General features: G+C 35.3%; 1 long non-coding RNA gene across 1 annotated transcript; it reads right to left on the minus strand.

The window, feature by feature from the left end:
• Positions 1–4960: 4960 nt before the first annotated feature.
• LOC122453699 lies at positions 4961–6596 on the minus strand. Its single transcript, XR_006273139.1, has 3 exons — positions 6497–6596; positions 6396–6401; positions 4961–5026 (listed from the first exon to the last, which is right to left on the minus strand). It is a non-coding gene; the product is annotated as an uncharacterized LOC122453699 (long non-coding RNA).
• Between the last annotated feature and the right edge of the window lie 16834 nt (positions 6597–23430).

Below are 23430 nucleotides of genomic sequence, written 5' to 3' on the forward strand. Positions count from 1 at the left end.
ATCTCAGCAGCTGAGAGTTACCTGTACAGTTGCTCCAGAAACATACACCAGCTGGCAAAAGAGCAGTCAACATCTCCTGTTGGGTCCTGTATCATCAGTTCTGCAAAATGAGGTTATTCTATAGAAGATGCAACACACATAGCACTTTACTTAAAAGCAAATTGGTAGAGGCTCACTGGGAGACCTTTTAAAAAGTGACATCTGTTGTTTCTGAGCTTGAAGAAGTTACTTTCCAAAAGATGCTACCTCTATATTTCCAAAGTCATTAAAGGAGAATTATAATTGTCATTTCACACTTACAATTGCTGCAGATACTGGCAATACAGAAAGAGAGCCTTTGGTACCCATATGGAAGATTAGGATAAATGAAAGTCTGACACCCAGAAGGACAGGTGGCTTGAGAAAGACTTAAAGAAGGTAAAAGTGTGAACCTTGTGAGAACTAGTGGAACAACATAGGGGTAGAATAGGGCGCTAAGGCAGGAGATTCACATGTGACAAGTTAGAGACATGAGCAACACAGATGTTGAGTGGTAATACAACACAGATCATTTCAAGCTGGGGAGACCATCGTAAGTACCACAGCTTTGCTCTGAGTAAGCAGGACAGAAATTTAAGGGCTTTGAGCAGGGGATGTTATGATTAGACCTCCATGTTTACATAGTTCGTACTGAATAGCTCATGGAGGCTAGACTGTAGTGGGACCAGAGTTAACTGAGAGATTTTATTAAGAAGTTGTAGCAGGAATTTTGGCAAGATGTTGTGACTTTGTCTGGGGTTGTAGAAATGAGAAGAGGTCAGAAACTGGATTTATTTTAATTTTGAGCTAATAGAATTTCCTGAGGAATTAGATATTAAGTGTGAGGAAGATACTTCCTTTGACCTGGCAGCAGTGTAAATGGAGTTGCAAATAACTGAAATAGGAAAAGTGAGGATGGAGTAGGCATTGGGAAGATCAGGACTGTAGCTTCAGACATGTAAATTTGGGGATGTCTACTGAGCATCCAAGCAGAGATGGATATATGTATCTGGACTTTGAAAAGATACCTGGATGAGAGGGGTAATGTGATGGTCATCAGCATAAAGATAACATGAAAAGCCATGAGACTGGATGAGGTAACCGAAGTGGGTACAGACAGAGAAGCAAAGTGAAGTGGGATGAAGACTGAGTTGTGGGGAACTCCAACATTAAAGATTAGAAGAAGAGAGAATGACAAAGGAGACTAAGGAGTGACCAGTAAATGAGAGGAAATAGAAGTGGAGTATTCTAAACACAAGTGAGGGAGGGTATTGATAAAACATGTGTGCTCAATTGTGTCAAATGCTGACGACACTTGGAGTAAGATGGGGAATAAGAAAGCTTGGATATTAGTAGAGAACATAAGTAGAGAGTCAAAAGGAATGTTTGAACTGCACACTTAGGCAACTGAATGTCTAGTGTTTCAATTCAATGAGTTAAAACTTGAATCCCCATGTTATTCAGGCTCTATGGTACCCCAAAGGGGTGTCCAGTGGGGACCCATGTTGGGACAGGTGGAGAAAAGGGTGAGAAGAATAGCAATAACAGCAGAAGTGGTAGTAGGTGCCTTGGTTCCTTGATCAAGGAAAACTTCCAATGGGGCAGCATCAAGACTGGGAGCCTATGCCTGTAACACCTCACAGATATCAGAGATCTGGCCTGAGCACACACAAGTGCTAGCAGACTCAGTACCAAGGCACTAAACATTGTCCATGCATTACTGGAAAATAAAAGTGTACACTTGGACATTGCAATTGAAAATATCAGAGGGATATTAGAACTTTTCAGAGTTTGAAAATCCCTGGCTTTAAAACCTACTGCAACATTTCAAAGCACATATGCATAGAGCATAGAAATTAAATTTAAAACAGCTGCATGTACAGAAAAAAACACCATTTTCATATGAAATTTTAGGTCGATCAGTTATAAATAAAAAAGGCAATTTTGAAATTACTTGTTTCCTTGCAATCGAAGGTATAGCTATACCATATAGAAACAAATCATGAAGTCACTTTTGTGTCTTGTACAATCACCAATAGTTACAGGAAATGTCAGTAGAAGCCTTAAAATGCTCTTTGTAAATTTATAGTTACATGTATATATTAATTACACTATATTTATATATTAAAATTATAACAACATACAAAACTGATTTACATGAAGAGTTAAACATCTCTAGAAAAATTGTTCCTCAAGAATTATCAGCTCAAGATAATACTAAAAATTTTATTTCAAAATAATTTATCAGAAATGTATTACAGTATTTTCACAGTCTATAAAATACTCTGAAAAGTTCTAGTAACAACTGCATCAGCAAAAAGATCCTTTTAATCAAAAATTACTTGCACTCTTACTTTGCCAAGAATGACTAATATCACCTTAAATTATGTTGCTGAAAATGAGTTGTTAATGTCTAAATTCTGATGGCCAAATTATGAATATTCAGAAAAGTGAGCCATAAAATTGTATCAATCAAGATATCACTTAATTAAGCATTATTATTATATTATGTTATACATAATTACAAATAATTATACCAAAATATTTTCTTTTGCAATTTTTATGTTTGTCATTATTCATGTATTACATACTGTTGTTATTATGTTGTATAAGTACTAAAATATTTTAGAAGGAAAATATTTGCTTTAGTACCTCTAACTACTTTTTTCCCCACATCTTAAGGCAGTGACCACATTGTTGCTTGACATAGGACCTCACAAACTAGATAGCCAGCTCTGTTAAGTTGATTTGCTATGATGCACTATTTTAGAGAATAGAAAGTTTATGATAAAAAAAAAAAGGAAAAAATAGTCAAGGTAGAAAGAGTACGGAGAGGTTTGGGAATAAGTGTAAGGAAAAGGGTAGCTGAAGTATGGAGACTCTTCACATCAGGCAGTGCCCAGAGACACTGAGAATTGTACTTAAGATCAATCAATTGGACCAGTGAAAAGGTGTCAGCCTGAGTAGACCCTGCAAATCCCTCGATGACAGAAGTGGTGAGTCACCTCTGCCTCTTTTGTGTTAGGTATATGCTGGTCGGTTTCAACCTGACTTTACGCTGTTTCTCAGCTAGCTGCCAGCCCCAGTTCCTCGGGAATCGTTGACTTCATTCGGATACATTAATAAGAATTTACTCCTTCTGCAGTATTAACATTGAGTTGCCCATATGACAGGCATCTTGTGCCTTCATTCCTTGTGACCATTGCTTTAGGGCTTGCTCAAATATTTGAAACCAATCTTTAAATTCTCTGTTCTTGGTTTGCTATTAAATACAGCACGTCTGCCCTTGCCTCACACAGCCAAGTGTCTGAAAGGCTGATGGTCCATGCTATAATTGTGTCTCCAAGGGTCCTGTTAGAATGTTTACAAGCACATTCTATTCTAAATTTTAAAATAAAACATTTCAAAGGGATTAAAAAAAAAAAAAACAAGATCTTTTGTTTGGAATCACACATACACACACACACACACACACACACACACTCTCTCTTTTCTACGATAAGCATGAAATAATCCAGAAGAAACCTATATGCAAGCTCTGATATGGGGAGTCAGTAGAGAGAAAGGTCTGGGAAAACATGTTTTTGAAAAGTGGCAAGAAATTCAGCAATTAGCAATTAAACAAGATTTTCTTTCCATAAACAGCTTCAGAATTTAAATTATTTTCAGGTAGCAGTCATACCGAGCCAAGAATTTCAAAGAAAATTTAGAGAAGGTGAGCTGGAAGAAAGAAGAGATGCTGGAGACCTGCTTAATCAGATAAAACAAACAAATATTAAAGAAATACTTAGTAGAACTAATAAGAGTATCAAATTTAAATCTACAGTTCCCTCCCCTCTGTGTAAAGATGTCTTTAATATGGTAATGGATGTCAAAGGGTGGGGAGAGAGGAGCAATCACATTCAATATGAGATAAGAGGACTCCATCATTTCTGCATATGAAGCTTTAGACCTGCATTTTATTTCAAGTTTGGTGAACAGCAATCAGTTCCCATTTGTGATTAGTCTCTGTCTTTTCACTGAAGAGAGGGTTGAGACAGAGTTTTAAAGGTTATTCTACACCAGACAAAAGGAGTACATGAAAAATAAAAGGCTTTTCAAATGATCTAAAGTGCACTTGAATCTGCCACTTTGATATCATTAGCAAATTGTGATTGATTAAGTATCACAGTTAAATCTCTTACAAGCCTTTTGGAATAAAAGGGGGTATAGCAAGTGTGGATATTCCCAGTATGTGGCATTATTTTCTAAATGTAGAGTGACATTTTTTTCAGGTTGCATAATCCTATCTTTTACTCCTGAAATTATAAAGTTAGAATCCTGAGGGTATTTGTTCCTGAATCAGCGTTCAAGCAGATGACTGTCTTGCTATTTCAAACTCGGGATTCTTAACAGCCTTGGGTTAGTGCTGAAGTTCCACTTCCTTGATAAAACAGAATCTGAGCCAAATATAATTTATTTGATTGTTCTTATAGTCACTTTTTTAGTTATAAGTGTTTACCTATCATAAGTTTAGTCCATGTCAACTAAACAGTTTGAGGAAACTTGTTTCCAGGGCAAGAAGATGCTGTTTGCTTTAATGTTGGTTTAAACAAAAAACAGAAAATTCACTAAATCACCAAAATTCTCTTAAATATAATTATATACCTGTGAAATCAAGGTGGCTTGATATACAAGGTAGTCTTTAATCCACATCTTTTTTCTGATGGTTTTGGGGGTGAGAGAGTATTTTGTTGTTTTACTTACTAAGTTCTATCTGACTCTTTAGTCACTCCATGGACTCTAACCCTCCAGGCTTCTCTGTCCGTGGGATTATCCAGGCAAGAATACTGGAGTGGGTTGCCATTTCCTTCTCCAGGGGAATCTTTCTGACCCAGGGATCCAACCCACATCTCCTTCATTGGTAGGCAGATTCTTTACCACTGAGCCACCAAGAAAGCCCAAAGGAAGTATTGAGTCAGTTCAGTTCACTCACTCAGTCATGTTCGACTCTTTGCAACCCCATGGCCTGCAGCACACCAGGCTTCCCTGTCCGTCACCAACTCCCAGGGCTTACTCAAACTGATGTGCATCGACTTGGTAGAACTATTAAGGGAAACAAAATAAAGGACGTTGTGTTACAGACTGCCACAAGAATATGGAATTCACAGATCACTTTTTAAATATGTGAAAGTGGAAGCAGTAGGTTGCACATTTAAACAATATGGAAGGAAGATTAAGAAACTGGAGTCCAGCTGTAGTTCTGCTGATTGCTGGCTATTTCACATGAATCTTTCATTCCACTTCTCAGAAACTGAATTTGCTGCTTTGTGCTACCTTCCTGGATTTGAATAGAGGACCCAGAATGAGATTTTTCAGTATCCTATTTACTGTGACCCATTCAAAGCTATTAGTAGGATGGTAAATAATAGTTGCTTCTCTATGAAGGCATTTGGTAAGATCTGACTTTTGAAATTGGATGTGACCCCATGATTGGCTCTAGCCCCTGTGAAATATGAGTGGCAGTGACATCGATCATTTCTAGGGAAAATCATGAACCAATATGTGATTTGTCCCTGACATGATAACCATGGAAAGTCATGTCAAGAGAGAGCATTTGTAGTCTGAGTACCTGTGTAAATAGTAATGTTCTAAACTCACTGCTGATCCACAATGGATATTCTGCATAAAATGGTAAATCAACATTCAATATGTTAATAGAAACCACTGCAAAGTTAGAATAAATTATAACTGCAACATATTATATTTGTCCTGATTGGTACAACATCTTTCTTACCCAAATAATTTCTTACATGAAATAATATACCCATGCATTTAGTTTATTTTACAGCATAAAAACTTTTAAAATATTTTAAAATATACTCTTAATTAAAATTATTAATAAAAATCAGTATTCAACCTTGATACAATAAACTAGCTAAGAGGATTTTTGTGTCTTTTATGTCCTTTGTGGTGATTACAGTTGTGTCAAATCTTTTTACTTAGGTTTCAATGTGATTGTAATTCACCATCCTGATAGTTAAGCAATAATCTCTAAAATTTATAGCTTTCACAGGCCACTCCTTATTCTTGGAAGCCTTATATTAATGTCTTCTTTCTAAAATTCTACTCAACTTATTTTCAAAAACATTCACAACAAGTCTATGTGGCTTAGTAAGGGCATATAACTTTGTTTTACTTGAAGTGCCTGAGAAAGTTAGATTTCTCATCCAACCATTCACAGACATCCCCTTTCCCACTATTATTTCTCCCAAGCTACTGTTCCTCTCTGGTGATCTCCTTCCTACTACATCTCCATCTTGCTGAAACCCCACAATCCCTATCTGTGGAGGAAAGAATGGCAGAATTTCAAATTCTCTGCATAGCAAATTTGATACCTATTTCTCATTTATTTATTCAAGACATTGCCACCAAATGCCTACTGAATACTTGGTGAAAGTGAAAGTTCAGTCATGTTCGGCTCTTTTGGACCCCACACAGTCCATGGAATTCTCCAGGCCAGAACACTGGAGTGGGTAGCCTTTCCCTTCCCCAGGGGATCTTCCCACCCCAGGGATTGAACCCAGGTCTCCCGCATTGCGGGCAGATTCTTTACCAGCTTAGCTACCAGGGAAGCCCGTGTTCTCACAGATACTGTAAATAGAGAGCAGGATGTGATCCTGGTCCTTAAATCTCAATCTCAACACTTTGATGAGAGGTTTAGATGCTATAGGAGTACATAAGAGAGTCTTTACACTTGGCTTTGCCTGGAGGCTTCCAGGCTGTGAGGTCTAATCTGTGAATGCATCAGAGTTTTTGAAGGGATTCAGGAGAGAATGGAGAACAGAGGACAGGGTCTGGACAGAGGGAATATATAACAAAGCTCCTAGTTAAAATATCATTGGTTTTTCCAAGAATATAAGTGACATAGTGGGCCTGAGGAAAAATTCTTGTTAAAGGGCAAATAATGGACTAGCTGGATTGTGAGAATTAGATTTAAAAGTAGACACCACTAGTCTAATAATAAAAAATAATTATGTTATGTTTAAGAATGTGTCTTTCCCCTTAGGGCATTTCCCAGCCAATGGAAGAATTTTTATATGGCAGGGATCAGGTCTGTGTTTTTGCCAGTTGACTTTGGCGACAGTATGGAGATTTTCCTAGATGCTGAAATATCAGTCAAGAGTTTATTATATAAAAATAAAAGACAGATGATGGCAGTCTGAATTAGGTAGTGATAAGATGGAGAAAGGGGCTTCCTAGGTGGCTCAGTGGTAAAGAATCTGCCTGCAATGTAGGAGACGTGGATTCGATCCCTGGGTCTGGGAGATCTCTTGGAGGAAGAGTACAATACCACTTTATATCAAAGACTTGAGCTTCCTCAGATTTTGGTATACAAGGAGGTCCTGGAAACAATCTTCCTTCCGCAGATAACAAGGAAAGACTTTACAACAATCCACATCATTTTGATTAAGGCAGGTGTTTTAATTTACATCTTACAGATGAGAAAACTGATGCTGAATTGTTAGGTGACCTGCTATATTTTATCATGACTAAGCAGAGGAGTTCTGACCCAAATCCACATTCTCCAGTTCTTAATCACTTACACAGAGTTATTGCAGGTTCCAGACCACCACATTAAAGGGAGTATCACTATAAAGTGAACCACATGAATTTTTGACTTCCTTGTGCTTATAAAAGTTATGTTTATAATATATTATAGTCTATTAAGTATGCAAAAGCACTGTCTAGAAAAACAATGTGCATACCTATTATAAACTAACACTGTAGGAAAAACTGATGCCAATATAGTTGCTTGACAGTAAGTTGCCACAAACTTTCAGTTTGTAAAATATGCCTGTTCTTTTTACATATATTATATATATGTAAATATATATATATATATATATATATATATATATATATTTTAACTGCAAACAACTGTAATCATAGGGTGTGTAATTTTTAGTGTCTGCCTTCTTTGGCTTGATATTATGTCTGTGTGTTGTTGTGACAGTAATTAAAAAAAAACTTTTTTGACTCTTTGATATTTTAGTATATAAATACACTGTAGGTTACTTGAATATTTGCAGGTTGATGGGCATTTGGATTATTTCCTGTTTTATGTGTAATGGATAAAGCTGTGATGAATGTTCTTCTGTGTATATTTTGGCACAAGTATGTGCACATTATTGGGTTACAGGATTATATGTATGCTCATTTTAATAGATACTCTCAAATATTCTCACAAAGTGAGAAAATTAATTTGTAGTTATAGTTTTTAGTTTAGTAAAGTAATATTCAGGTCTTTTGACAATTTTTGAATTAAGCTGTCTGTCTTTTTAACCTTAATTTCTAAGAGTTCTTTATGTACTCTTAATAAGAGTCCACTCTTGTATACACGCATTGCAAAGTTCCTCTCTCACTGTATGACTTGTCTTTCACTTTCTTAATATTGTCTTAAAATGAACAGAAGTTTTAAATTTTAATGATCCATATTACAAATCTTTTTCCGTATGGTTAGTGCTTTTTGTTCTGTTTAACATATCTTTTCCTGTCTCAAGTTCATGAAGGCCTTCGCCTGTATTATCTTTAGTGAATTACCTTTCAATTTTAGATTATGATCCACTTGGAATTAGTCTTTGAATATACAGTGAGGTATAGGTCAAATTTCTTTTTTTCTATTTGAATATACAGTTGACCCAATGCTACTTACTGAAGATTTCTTTTTTCCCTAGATTGCAAGACTACCTTCATCATATAACAATTGACTGTATGTATGTGACCCCTCTATTTTGTTCTATTTGTATATGCTATTGACCTATTTGTTTCAGTCTCTCTAGATTTATTATAACTTCAAACATGCTTCATATATATTCTCTGATTTTATCTTCTTCAGTGTTGTCTATTCTATTCTTGATCTATTGCATTTTTGCATCCATTTAAAATAATCATTTTGAGACTGTGCAATAATTTAAACAATTATATAATAAATATTTATTGCACTATCATTAACTCCTTTTAGTTTACTTTAATGAGAATTTTAAAGATTTAAAACTCACACAAATAGTACATTACTGTTATCTTGACACTCATCAAAATATCCAGTTTCTGATTCTTTTTTTTTCCCTTATGTATAAAATATGTGGGCTGTTTTTTACTTATAGTACTAAATTGCTTGTGACACTAAAATATTGTTTTCATTAGTGTTTTGCATACTCAGCATCAGACCTATTCTTATCTCTCCAACCTCTCATTCCTTGTGTTCTTTTATTTGTACCATTCGCTTATATCCTGTTGGAATATGTTTTTTTATCAACTTTTTGGGAAAATAGTTTTTTAAAGGTTAAAATATGCTATATGTGGCACTTCCCATCTAGACAAGATTAAATAGACTCTTCTTTCCTCTCCCTCTTCACTTATACCGCTATAAATGCTAGAAATAATGTAACAGGCAACCAAAGGAGGACTGAATGGTGGAAAGAAAGAAAACTGACTAGAAACTCTAGGATAATAGGAATAACAAAGTGGCAGGGCATCTTATAAACCACCACTCAAAAGAATAAGAAGACCATCTCACCTCACTTCCAAACCACCAACATAACCACAGAAGGTGGCCTAGGTAGGCTCATTTCTTCAGGACAAGTTGATTGAATCACTCAATCAATCACTGTATCACTCAAGCAGCAAAGCAATATAGATTGATCAGGAACCTGGGTGACTATGCTCTCCTTCTCCACTGAACATGAAAGCCCCCCTCCCCACTAAGAGACAATGTGTGGCTGGGTGGAACCAGAAAGGTGTAACTTCCCAAGAAATGGCTTGCTATGGGAAATAATTTTGTCTGTTCAGATAATAGAATTACTTTCCCCAGCAAGAGATAAATGACAGCCAAAACTTGGGAACTTCTTGACTCCTTTACCCTGCATGAGGAGGGACCAGTGGGGATCATAATAGGTAAATTAGATTAACCAAAACATCACCATAGATAATCTGTAAAATAAATTTCCTTTTGAAGCATAGTTCACAAATGTAGAATAGGATCAGTATGCTAAATGTAAACATATGCTTGTCGGGTAAAATAAAATATTTAAACGGTACCCATAATAACTTTTAGTGATAGCCAAAATGGTCAATACCAAAATAGACTGATTATATTCTTTGCAGCCAAAGATGGAGAAGCTCTATACAGTCAGCAAAAACAGGACCAGGAGCTGACTGTGGCTCAGATCATGAATTTCTTATTGCAAAATTTAGACTTAAATTGAAGAAAGTAGAGAAAACCACTAGACCATTCAGGTATGACCTAAATCAAATCCCTTATGATTATACAGTGGAAGTGACAAATAGATTCAAGGGATTATATCTGAAAGACAGAGTGCCTGAAGAATCATGGATGGAGGTTCATGACATTGTACAAGACAGTGATCAAGATCACCGCCAAGAAAAAGAAATGCAAGAAGGCAAAATGGTTGTCTGAGGAAGCCTTACAAATAGCTGAGAAAAGAAGAGAAGCAAAAGGCTAAGGAGTAAAGGAAAGATGTACCCATCTGAATGCAGAGTTCCAAAGAACAGCAAGGAGAGATAAGAAAACCTTCCTCAGTGATCAATGCAAAGAAATAGAGGAAAACAATAGAATGGGAAAGACTAGAGACCTCTTCAAAAAAATTAGAGATACCAAGGGAACATTTCATGCAAAGATGGGCACAACAAAGTACAGAAATGGTATGGACCTAACAGAAGCAGAAGATATTAAAAAGAGATGGCAAGAATACACAGAAGAAATATACAAAAAAGATCCTCATTACCCAGATAACCACGATAATGTGATCACTCACCTAGAGCCAGACATCCTGGAATGAGAAGTCAAGTGGGTCTTAGGAAGCATCACTGTAAACAAAGTTAGCGGTGATGGAATTCCAGTTGAGCTATTTCAAATCCTAAAGGATGATGCTGTGAAAGTGCCAGCAAACTCAACATGCCAGCAAATTTGGAAAACTCAGCAGTGGCCACAGGACTGGAAAAGGTCAGTTTTCATTCCAATCCCTAAGAAAGTCAATGCCAAAGAATGTTCAAACTACTGCACAATTGCACTCATCTCACACATTAGCAAAGTAATGCTCAAAATTCTTCAAGCCAGGCTTCAACATTAAGTGAACCATGAAATTCCAGATGTTCAAGCTGGATTTAGAAAAGGCAGAGAAACCAGAGATCAAATTGCCAAGTAAACATTTTGCTTAATGTGTTTAATAGTAGAATGAAAATATCATAAAATAGAATCAGTGAGCTTGAGAATAAATCAGTAGAATTTACAATCTTGTCAATAAAAAGAAAATAGAACAACAAAAGAAAACTGTTACAGACTTGTAGCACAAAAACATAAGGTACATTTGCATCATTGGAGATCCAGAAGGAGAGGAGAAAGAGAGTGGAACTGATGAAGTATCTGAAGAAATAATGCTAAGAACAACCCAGATTTGTTGGGAGACATAAATCTACATATTTAAGAGGCTAAAAAAATTCCAAATAGGATAAATCCAAATAAATTTACAACAAGACACATTGTAATTAAACACCTAAAAATTAAAGACAAAAATATTTTAAGTAACCTGATAGAAAAACCACATTACTTATGGCCATTTCAAAATTATAGATTTCTCACTTGAAAATTTAAAATCAAGACAAAGCAGTGCATTATTCAAATACTGTAGGAAAAGTACTGTCAACTAAAAAATTCTCTACCTAGAGAAACTGTCTTTTAAGATGGAAAAATAAAGGTCTTAGACAAAGCAAACTAAAAGAATTTGTAATTAGCAGAAATACCCTTAAAAATGGCTGAGAGAATTTCTTCTAATAGGAAATGATAGAATCTTGCAATATCAGGAAGAACAAAGCCCCAAAAGAGCCAAAATACAGGGGTCTACAATAGGCTATTCTTCTTTTCATGAGTTTTATAAATCATAATTGATGATTGAATAAAAATATAACACCATCTGATACTAAAGCTGATCACATTTCGAAGTGGGGAAAGTAGAGACATAAATGAAAGTAAGATTTCAACAGTTCACTCAAAGCAGTGAAATGTTGATACAAATAGACTGTGATTAGCCTCAAATTCATATTGTAACCGTTAGAGCATCTACTAAGAAAACTAATGAAAGAGATATACTCAATAAATAAATCTAAATGGAGTAATAAAAAAAAATTCAATTATCTCACAGGGAAACAAGAAAAACCAAACCAAGCAATAAGTAAAAAGGAATCAAACAGAAAACATATAATAAAATGGTAGATTTAAACTCTACCATATCAGTAATAACTTTAAATGTAAATAGTCTAAGCACACTAAGTAAAAGGCATAAATCAGTGAGTCAATAAGAAAATATGATCAAACTATACACTGTTTAAAAGAAACATTTCAAATTTGGAAACATAGATGGTTGAAAATAAAGTGATGGGGAAGATATAAACAAAGAAAATATTAATTTTTTAAAAAGCAGGAGAGACTGTATTACTGTCACACAAAGTGGACTTCAAGAAAATCACTGGAGACGAAGAGGGGTATTACAAAATGATGAAATGATTAAACTACCAGGAAAACATAGTGATTTAAATGTGTATGCAAGGAAGTCTCAATATGCATGAACCAAACTCTGATAGACCTGAAAGGATAAATATGCAAATCCTCAATTGTAGCTGGAGACAAAAATTCTTCTCTCAGCAGCTGCTATGAACTGCTTCACAGAAAATCAGCAAAGATATAAAAGATCTAAGCAATGCAATCAACCAATAGAATCTAATTGACATTTATATCCATCTTTCTATCTCACTTCAACCAACAATAGTAGGCTATACATTTTTTTTCAAGTATCCATATCCTAGGCTATAAAGCAAACCCCAACACATCTAAACAAATGAAAATAATATACAATATGCTTTCTGAATATAAAGGAATTATACACATACAATAATACACTAAAAGAAAGGCAAGAGGAACATCTCTAGACACATGGCATAATAGCCAAGACGGGGGAAAAACCCAAAACAAATGGACTTCAACAAGTGAATGTCAACCAAACAAACTGTAGTTCATCCATTACATGGAATAGTACTCAGCAATAAAAATAAACAAACTATTGATACACACAACAGCTTGAATGACTGACTCTCCAGCAAATTTTGCTGAGTGAAAAAATAATCAATAACAACATTTACATACTATATGATTCCATCAATAAATGATTACATACTGTATGATTCCATTAATAATTTTTGAATTGACTAAATTTTAGAATTGGATGAGAGATTAGTAGTTTTCAGGGCTTAGGAGTGAAGTGAGTCTGAGAGAAGGAAGTGGGTATTGTTATTAAAGGGCAGTATGAAAAATGGCTATGGTGATGGGACTCTTCAGTACCTTGATCATGGTGGTGGATACATGAACTTATAAAAGTGACAAAGTTGTATAGAACTAAATACCACCCCACATATACACACACACAAACAGGTCCAAATAAAACATAGGCTATCTGAAAATGATCAGTGCCTTGTATCAATGTAAGTATCCTGTATGTGATATTGTTTTATAGTTATGCAAGTCACCATTGGAAAAAATGGATAAATGGTATGTGGAATCTCACGACATTATTTCTCACAACTGTTTGTGAATTTACAATTATCCCAAATTAAAAGTTCACTTTAATACATACCATGCTTCAAGGTACTAAGCATCAAGAATATATCCACTTTTGAATACAGTTTAATTTATATATAACATTTTTAAAGTATAATTTTTAATGGTATTAAACACAAAAGTCTTAAAAGAATCTACTAAAGTAATAGTTGAAAAACAAAATGCTAACAGTCCTTTCATTTTCCGTACAGTACGATTTCCCTCTGATATTTTTTCACCACACAAAATATATTTGTATAACACTGCAGAAGTAAATCTTCAGCTTCTAAATAGAAACAAAACTTGTTACTCCTTTTACTGTAATATAACCTTTGAATGTAATTATCATAAAAAATTTCGTCTTCTTATTTATTCAGTTCCCATGGACAGGATAACACTTTTTAACCTATTGTAATGAGAATAATAATATTGTCTGAGTTTATATTTTTAATTTTATGGCACCAATTTGGTATGACTATTCCATTTCAAAATTAAACTAGCACCTGTTTGTGACTTAGTAATAGGCACCCCATAGCAAATTTTAACTATATATAACTTTGCTCTACATAAAACTAACAAATACACATACATTCATTTGGTTAAGTATATTTAAAGTTAACTATCTCTCTCAAATTTATAAACAGGCAGAGTGAGTTTGTCAGTTTAGGGAAACTAGCAGAGGAGTGTGGTATTGTAGCAATACTGAAATTTTGTTTTAAAATTCTTTGCTAGTAGAATGAAGGTGTAAGAATTGGCAGCTTCAACTCTTGCAGTATGTTATCACCATGCTGTCAGAACAAGCACCCTTATGCCAACTCTGACGAAACTGGGTGTGTTACAAATCAAGTAGGAACCATGGGTTCCTTATGCCAACAGCACATTTTAACTCTTACTTTATTACATTTCTTGGATGCTACAGGATAGTATCTTTAAAGCTTTTTGCTGCTCGTGTGTGAAATCTCAAATAATCTAGCCAAGTGTAGTGAAAATTCAGGGCTGTTCCATGACGTTGGTTTACTGAATGCTGGTCTATGAACATCTGAATGCACAAATCCTTATCTATCAATATGGTCAATGATACCTCACCATCACCTTGACAAAGTTTCTTCTCCCACTCTGTACATTATTTTTAAGAGGTTTGCTAAAACATGCCATGTCACGTAAAATTTTCTTTCTCTAGGATATCTTCTGTGAATTCAAAGTACATGTGAATTACTCTACATGAAATGTATGATTATTATGCAGTAGAAAGGAAACGTTACATCTGAATTTTGGAACTTGTTTCTTTTAAAGAAATTCATAAAAGTAACAATTTAGGGATATTAGAAGAAAATGCTAAGGTCTATTGACAACACAAGTTTTCACAAGAATCTGATCTAAATTGAAAATCACATTGAACTTTCAGAGAGGGGAGAAAGGTCAATCATCTTATAGTAAGAACACAGCACAGGACAAGAGGAACATATGTCAAAAACATACTTTATTTACCTTGCATTAGAATGTCTTCCTCTGAAAAGGTTAAATACTCCAGGAGAGGGATAGGATTTTTTTCATGTTATCTAATCCAGGCAAAAGTGAATAGAGATTTGCTTTTTTCAGCGTTTATTGATATTAATTGCTTTATTGAACTAGCTGTGGGAACAGGGATTTCCCAATGCCAGCATAAAGGATCATTATTTATAAGCTAACTGATCCCACAAATTCTACACTTAGCTCAACATTTCCGTTGGAAATACTGAAAGAATCTTTAAAAAAAAAATGTTGTCATATTTCAGCCTTCCTATGGTATGCTAAATTACATAAGCTAAATGATAAAACATTTTCCAGGAAAGGAGAATTTTAGAGTCTCACATACTAGGCTTCAAATCAAGCTCTGAAATGCAGCTTATTATTACATTTTTCTTCCATTTATTTTTAATTCTTCCCCTTTGGCTCTGTCTTACAGGTGTCCCTAGTTACAACCATCAGTAAAAACAAAACACATGTGTAGGCTATAAATCTGTATTTGTGCTAATTCATAGGAGAAAAATATCTTCAGTTCTTCCTTCCAATTTCCTTTCCTCTCACTGCTTAGAAGCTCTCTATAGGGTTCTGTGCTTACCATTACAGAAACTAAATTCTATCCCACATGATAAGTTAACAGGAAAGTTCCTGCATGTTATTTCTCTTTGCAACTAAAGAAGTCAATGTGGAAATTCCCAGGTTAATTTAGAACATGAAAGGGTTTAAAAAGGGAATCAATATTTGGTAAAAGGAGGAAGCTGCCAACTCAGACTTTTGCAGAAACTACACAAGATTCCCTGATGGCTCAGGTGGTAAAGAATCCGCTTGCAATGCAGGAGACCTGGGTTTGATCCCTGGATTGGGAAGATCCCCTGGAGAAGGGAAAGGCTACCCACTCCAGTATTCTGACCTGGAGGATGCCATGGACTATATAGTCCATAGGGTCACGAACAGCCAGTCAGGACTGAGTGACTTTCACTTTCACACAAGGTTCAGTCAGTCAGACAGATATCAAGTATTAGCACTAGCCGTTCACTTTGGGGAAAGTTCATAAGTTTGAAAGTCTTTGAATATGAAATAGTTAATAAGTTTCCCAGGCACCAGAAGGGAGGCTCTTATATATTTTTTCAGATATTCATTTATAAAAATGCCAGAGGCAATGCTAAAGCCAAGGTAGAATCGGTTATTTGCTTGTAAAGTCTAATTTGAGTGCTTAATAGATCAGCTGTTTTAAATCACATCACGTTGAAATATGATATGCAGATTGTCAGCTTGGAGAGTTTTCTTCCTCCTTCACTTTTGTTTTGATAAAATAATAATTGAGTCTCTAGCATGGTTCTTTAGTCTTGAGATAACATCAACAGCTAGAAACAAGCATCAGGTTGTGGTATATTATATTTTGATAAATCATTGTTTTGTGTTTGTATTTTATTTTTCAAATCACTTCTTTCTTTGGTAATAGATGAACATATTCTTTCATGAGGGGAAAAAGTATTTTTATGAATACAAGGATGTATCTGAATAGTCATCTAGAAACTAGAGACATGAATTTATATGTGCTTGCAGGGTGTCTTAGATTTGATTATGAAGTTATTCCATGAGTAGGTCTTGCCAAGACTATCACAGAATCAATGGACTGGACTTATTAGGTCATCATCTCTTACTAACAGTATAGAGTTCTCAAAAGCTTTATTAGGTGCAATTTTAAGTGGCTCAGACAAGAGGTTTCAATCATTTCTTTTAGAGATGATTCCATTGCTTTAGAGATTTTTATTGGCAAAAAATGATTTCTGATGCCTAGCCAATGTGTCATTTTTCTCTTAGAACACTTGCAATCAATCCAGCCCTATATCTCCTACCAACCACACATTATTGGATTTTTTTGTTGTTGTTATCGTTTTTTAGTTTTCACACTCTTTTCACCCATTAAATTTTGCCCACATGATCAAATACCCACGTAAGAAAAAAAAAAAAATCAAAATTGGACAAGTTCGCATGAAGAGGGATTAGAGTTGAAGTAAACCATAGAAAGAGAATATTTAGTTTGGCTTAAATCACTGCTATAATCACTTAAACATGAACGATAACCCATTTGGAAAACATCAGAAACTGTTTTATATCTCAGACATATCATTAGGCCCCCCATAACATTCCAGGAACCTGCCCTCTTCAACCCTAACCAGCCCCCAGAGAGACTATCTCTATAACAGCACTCTCAATAGAGATTTCAAACATTATTTCATTTTCTAATTCACAAAGATAAGATGGCATGGTGAGAGTGTTGTCTTGAGCTCCTTTTCTTTCTGGGTAGGAGACTTTAAGAAACTATTGCAAGCCAATAGGGAGGCTTTCCATAGCGTGTAGGAAAAAGCTCCTTGTGAGCCAGGAGCCCCACAGTGGTCCTTTTTTCAGCCTATAAACAATATAGCTATGAGTTTCAGTGGGTTAAGCATCAGACTGGAAATTTGTAATAACACAAAGTCTGATTCCAGATCTATAATTTACTAGCTTGTTGAGTGACAATGGGCACATACTTCACTGACGTATATTTCTAATGTTTGGTCTTGAAATATGTACTTGTTACGCATTTGTTCATAGTAGAATATATCCTGTCCCAAAATAAAGAAAAGAAAAGAAAAACTAAGTAGATGCTCTGTAAACATAAGAAACACACACTATAATTATCTGGGATAAGCTATATATGACACCTCTACAAAGGGAAAAAGAGTTAGTGGACACTAGAACTAGAAAATATTAAAATGTATTATTTAACTTTAATACTTAAAACTGTAGATTTCTGTAAAATCAAAAAATGACCAACATACCAAATTTGTAACTCATAAAAAGATTTTTAAAAGAATTTGGAATATGATTGAACTGATATCATTATTCAATAGTTTCTAGCAAGAATTCTTAATAAATGATACTGAAACATTAGTTAAATGTTTATAGGTAACAAAAACTTCTCTTTATCTAATGTTAAAATTATTTCCATATTGCTTGAAATGTTCATTTAAAACATTAAATAAAAGCAGTTTAGATGAATATGAAATCAGTGATATGGAGAATCTTTTTAAATTTCTGGAATGGAGGAACTCACAAACAAGAAATTAAGAAACTTTATAACATTAAATGAAATTTCTAAATATAATAAAGTTCTCTAGAGTAATATATTAAATTTTTAAAATAAATAAAAACTTAGCAAAATTTTACAAATTATAAAATAGACCTATGGTGTTATTCTCATTTTATAAAGAGTTTGTTGAATAAAATAAAAAAGACCATTCCCCAATAAAATATTGAACATAATAAATGAGATTCACAAAATAAGAAATAGGGTTAACTAATGTATTAGTTCAAAAATTATTCTTGTCTTCAATCCAAACTTTTAAATCAAATACATTTTTAAAACAAAAATATATTTTTCTAGGAAAGACCTCTCCTAAACTACTGGTAGGCATATATATTTTCATAGACTTTACAGGAAGGTAAAAATAGTTGGAAATGTTGATTAAAAATATGAAAATTGTTATGCCTAAATTTTTGTATCTTTTGCCACATTAATTCTACTCCCAGAAGTTTATCTTAAAAATTGTCAGAAGCACAAATATTCAAGCATGAACATGTTTATTGCAGTATTATTTACAGTACCAAACTACTGGAAAAATCTATCTGAATATCTTCTAAAAGAGTGTTCTAGGCTCATGCTTAGGAATCCATGGTAGAATAGTATGAACTTAACTAAAATATGCTAAAATGGAAGAAAAGTTATGTGAAAGCTATTGAATTATAATATAGCCTAATAAGATTTTACATAATAATATGCTTTGGTCTTAAACAGTTATGTAGATATATACAATTAAAAAAAAAAAAACTTGAGAGAAATAAATCAAAGTATCACCCAGTAGTAATCTTTTTAAGCGTAGGACTCAGGGCCATTCTTTTCTTTTTCTTTCTATATTTTTTAAATGTCCATAATCAGAATTCAGAACGTGTATAATCATGGAGAAAAACATTTATTTTTGACATGGTTTTTAAGGAGTCCTTATACTTACGGACTGTTTCATACTTACACTATTTCATTGACTATGCCAAAGCCTTTGACTGTGTGGATCACAATAAACTATGGAAAGCTCTTAAACAGATGAGAATACCAGACCCTCTTACCTGTCTCCTGAGAAACCTGTATGCGGGTCTAGAAGCAATGACTAGAACTCTGTATGGAACAGTTGATTGGTTCAAGATTGAGAAAGGAGTATGACAGGTCTGTCTGTTGTCACCTGTTTGTTTAACCTATACACTGATCACATCATGGGAAATGCCAGGCTGGATGAGTGACTAGTGGGAATCAAGATAGGCGGGAGAAACTTCAACAACCTCAGATATGCAGATGATACCAATCTAATGGCAGAAAGTGAAAAGGAACTAAAAAACCTCTCCATGAGGGTGAAGAGGAAGAGTGAAAGAGCCAGCTTAAAACTAAATATTAAAAAAACTAAGATCATGGCATCTGTCTCATTACTTCATGGCAAATAGAAGGGGAAAAGGTGGAAGTAGTGACAGATTTCCTCTTCTTGGGCTCTAAAATCTTCGCAAATGGTGACTGCAGCCATGAAAGTAGAAGACATTTGCTTCTTGGCAGGAAAGTTATGACAAATCTAGACAGTGTGTTGAAAAGCAGAGACATTACTCTGCTGACCAAGGTCTGTACAGTCAAGGATATAGTCTTCCCAGTGGTCATGTATGGTTGTCAGAGTTGGACTGTAAAGAAGGCAGAGCACCAAAGAACTGATGTCCTTGAACTGTAGTGCTGGAGAAGACTCTCAAAAGTCTCTTGGACATCAAGGAGATCAAACCAGTCAATCTTCTGGGAACTCAACCCTGAATACTCTTTGGAAGGGCTGATGCTGAAGCTGAAGCTCCAGTATTTTGATCATGTGTTGAGAAGAAGGAATCATTGGAAAAGTCCAAGATCCTGGGAAATATTTAGGGCAGAAGGAGAAGAGGGTGTCAGAGGATGAGATGGCTGGATGGCATCACTGGTGCAATGGACATGAACTTGGGCAAAATTCAGGAGATGGTGAGGGACAGGGAGGCCTGGTGTGCTGCAGTCCATGGGGTTTCAAAGAGTTGGATATGACTCTTACAAAAACAAATTCTTATGGCCACATGATATTGAAGTGAGTTGCATATAAAAACTGAAAATACAAATGACACAGTATACTCAATTAATTGACATTAATAAAATGTCTTGCCTTCACACAAGTGAAATCTGATTTTTGGTTAACATCACATTTTCCACTTTAAGCAAACATAACCATACTGAGAAAGAAAATGTTTAAATTGCCATGGTGTGTAATTGCTAATTTTTATGTGCTTGCATTCATAGATAATTCTGGAAAAATAAACTGTGTTGTCAAATCTCAAGATGATACCATTGGTGGATATTTCCCCAGGCATGGGATGATTAGTTAAGACATCTTCTAAGGCCTCGATGAAACAGTCTTTCATTAAGATCAAAACCATCTTCTTTTAATAGGAAAAAAAAAAAAGGTGGAAAATGAAAGAAAACAGAGCTAGTTCAATTCAAAGGGACCAGGGCTAAGAACTGAGTCAACGTGGGTGGCCAGAGAGGAAGAACAATTTTTTTTTATCAACCTCAGCTAATTATTGGCTTCCCTGATAGCTTAGTTGGTAAAGAATCTGCCTGCAATACAGGATACCTGGGTTCAATCCCTGTGTTGGGAAGATCCCCTGGAGAAGGGAAAAGCTACCCACTCCAGTATTCTGGCCTGGAGAATTCCATAGACTGTATAGTCCATGGGGTTGCAAACAGTCAGACATGATTCAGCATCTTTCACCCCAAAACTCAACCCAGGGATTGAACCCAGGTCTTGGGCATTGCAGGTAGATTCTTTACCATCTGAACCAGCAGGGAAGCCCCTACTCCAAAACAGAGTTTAAGTTAAACCATGTGCAGAAAGTTGCTTCACTGCAGATGACTTAGCTGGTCTTTGCAAATGTGTTCAGTTTGGTTTCTGACCAGAAAAAGACTCCCTTTCTCCTACTCTCACACAGCATGCTGCACAAACACCCAATTCTATGACTTTTTGTTTCCTGTATAGTGACTTTCCATGCCTGCCTACCTTACTCACCATCTTGTGATTCCACCCCCAGGCTTCCTCCACATCTTTTGCAGATGCTAATTCCTGCTCCATATGTTCAGGGACAGACCCCACCCTCTCTGCCTAGAGAGGACACTCCTGAGACTGCCTGAGGTGCAAACTATCTCTCAATATAAGATTGAAGAACAGAGGAAGGATACTATTTTTTATCAAGTCAGAAGTTTAAAATGAGCATCACAAACACGTAAGGAGGGTTTTCAAAGAAAGCTTCCAAATAGAACTTAGGCTTACAGCCCTGGGCCCAGGCTCTCCTAAAAAGTCAAGTTTGACTTAGCGGCCACTTTCTTTCGTTTCCTGCCAACTCTGGCCCCCATCTGTAGCATTATCTGGGACTCTATCATCATAAGGTCTCCTTACCTTGTGGTTAGAGAATTGTGAGAACAGTTAGCTGATGAAGTTTAATCATCTCCCTGTATATGAGTGCAGGAGGAGAAGGCAATGATAGAGGATAAGATGGTTGGATGGCATCAGTGACTCAATAGACATGAGTCTGAGCAAGATCCGGGAGACAGTGAAGGACAGGGAAGCCTGGCATGCTGATGTCCATGGGGTTGCAAAGAGTCAGACACAACTGAGTGACTGAACAACAAACAACAACTGTATATTTACACTTAAAGAAAGTCTTCTTGAACACCAACATGAATGTAAGATGGGAAATATGAAGGTAAACTATTAGATTGATAAGCAGTGCTTCTGGACAAGCATACTACTAGTAATTTTGCTGAACTAAACATCAGGTGTTTTCTTGGGACCTAATATACTCTTCTTCCTGTCCTAGTTCTAAGGGTACATTGTCATGTTTAATTTTCCACATTATTGTAAATGGAGGTTTACTGTCCACATCAGCATAGAGAACTCAGTGTAGGGCTATAGCATATCTCAATAAATTAAATGAACAGATACTTCATGTAGATAATATATTTTTTCCCACATTTAGTTTATCAAAGGACTTTTTAATGGCATATATAAACAATCAGATTAAATAAAAACTGGTGGTCTGAAAAAGATGCTCAGGAAATGATTCATTCTGCATCTAATCTCCCACTTGATATAGAAAAAAAAAGTATTATAAATCATGGGATTTCCATCTAGATCTGTTACTATCAAGCTATTTGACAACTCAATTCCTTTGGTTTAAATATAAGGGGACGACAGAGGATGAGATGGTGGGATGGCATCACCGACTCAATGGACATGAGTTTGAACAAGTTCTGGGAGTTGGTGATTGACAGGAAAGCCTGGTGTGCTGCAGTCCATGGGGTCACATAGTCAGACACAACTGAGCAGCTGAACTGAGCTGAACTGATGTTTTGTTTTGTTTTTTAATTTTTAAATTACTTTTATATACTCCTGAATCTGGCAGGTTCTCAAAATGAAACTCATACGATATTCAAAATCTGATATGTACGGAAGAGTTTCTTTGAAAACAGACTATTTGCAAAGGTTCACTGAAGTGGTCCCCAACATGTTTGGCACCAGGGACCAGAAAAATTGTGGAAGACAATTTTTCCATGTACTCACTTGGGCCTGGCGGGGGTGGGGAAGATACGGGTAGTGGTTTCAGGATGATTCAAGGGCATTACATTCATTGTGTATGGTATTTCTATTATTATATCAGCTCTATATTGAATCAGGATGATTCAAGCACATTACATTCATTATGCATGGTATTTCTATTATTATATCAGCTCTATCATCAGGTGATAGATCCTGGAATGTTGGGGACCCATTATAGGAGAAGCAGGAAAGATTGTCTGGGCAGGTGTTGGCACCAGCCCTATGCTGGTGACAGGTGAAGAAACTCATAAGGAAGGATCTATAGTATAAACAGCCAATACTAATGACTCTTGATTAGCAATAATTTTTTTCCTTAGCAAAATAACCGATTGAAGCACTCTCAAAGTCTCAAATCCATTTTATTTTTTTTTTTTTTTTTTTTTTTTTTTTTTTTTTTTTTTTTTTTTTATTAGTTGGAGGCTAATTACTTCACAACATTTCAGTGGGTTTTGTCATACATTGATATGAATCAGCCATAGATTTACACTTATTCCCCATCCCGATCCCCCCTCCCACCTC

The sequence above is a fragment of the Cervus canadensis genome, chromosome 15 (genome assembly GCF_019320065.1).
Source record: "Cervus canadensis isolate Bull #8, Minnesota chromosome 15, ASM1932006v1, whole genome shotgun sequence".
NCBI classification, from domain to species: Eukaryota; Metazoa; Chordata; class Mammalia; order Artiodactyla; family Cervidae; genus Cervus; species Cervus canadensis.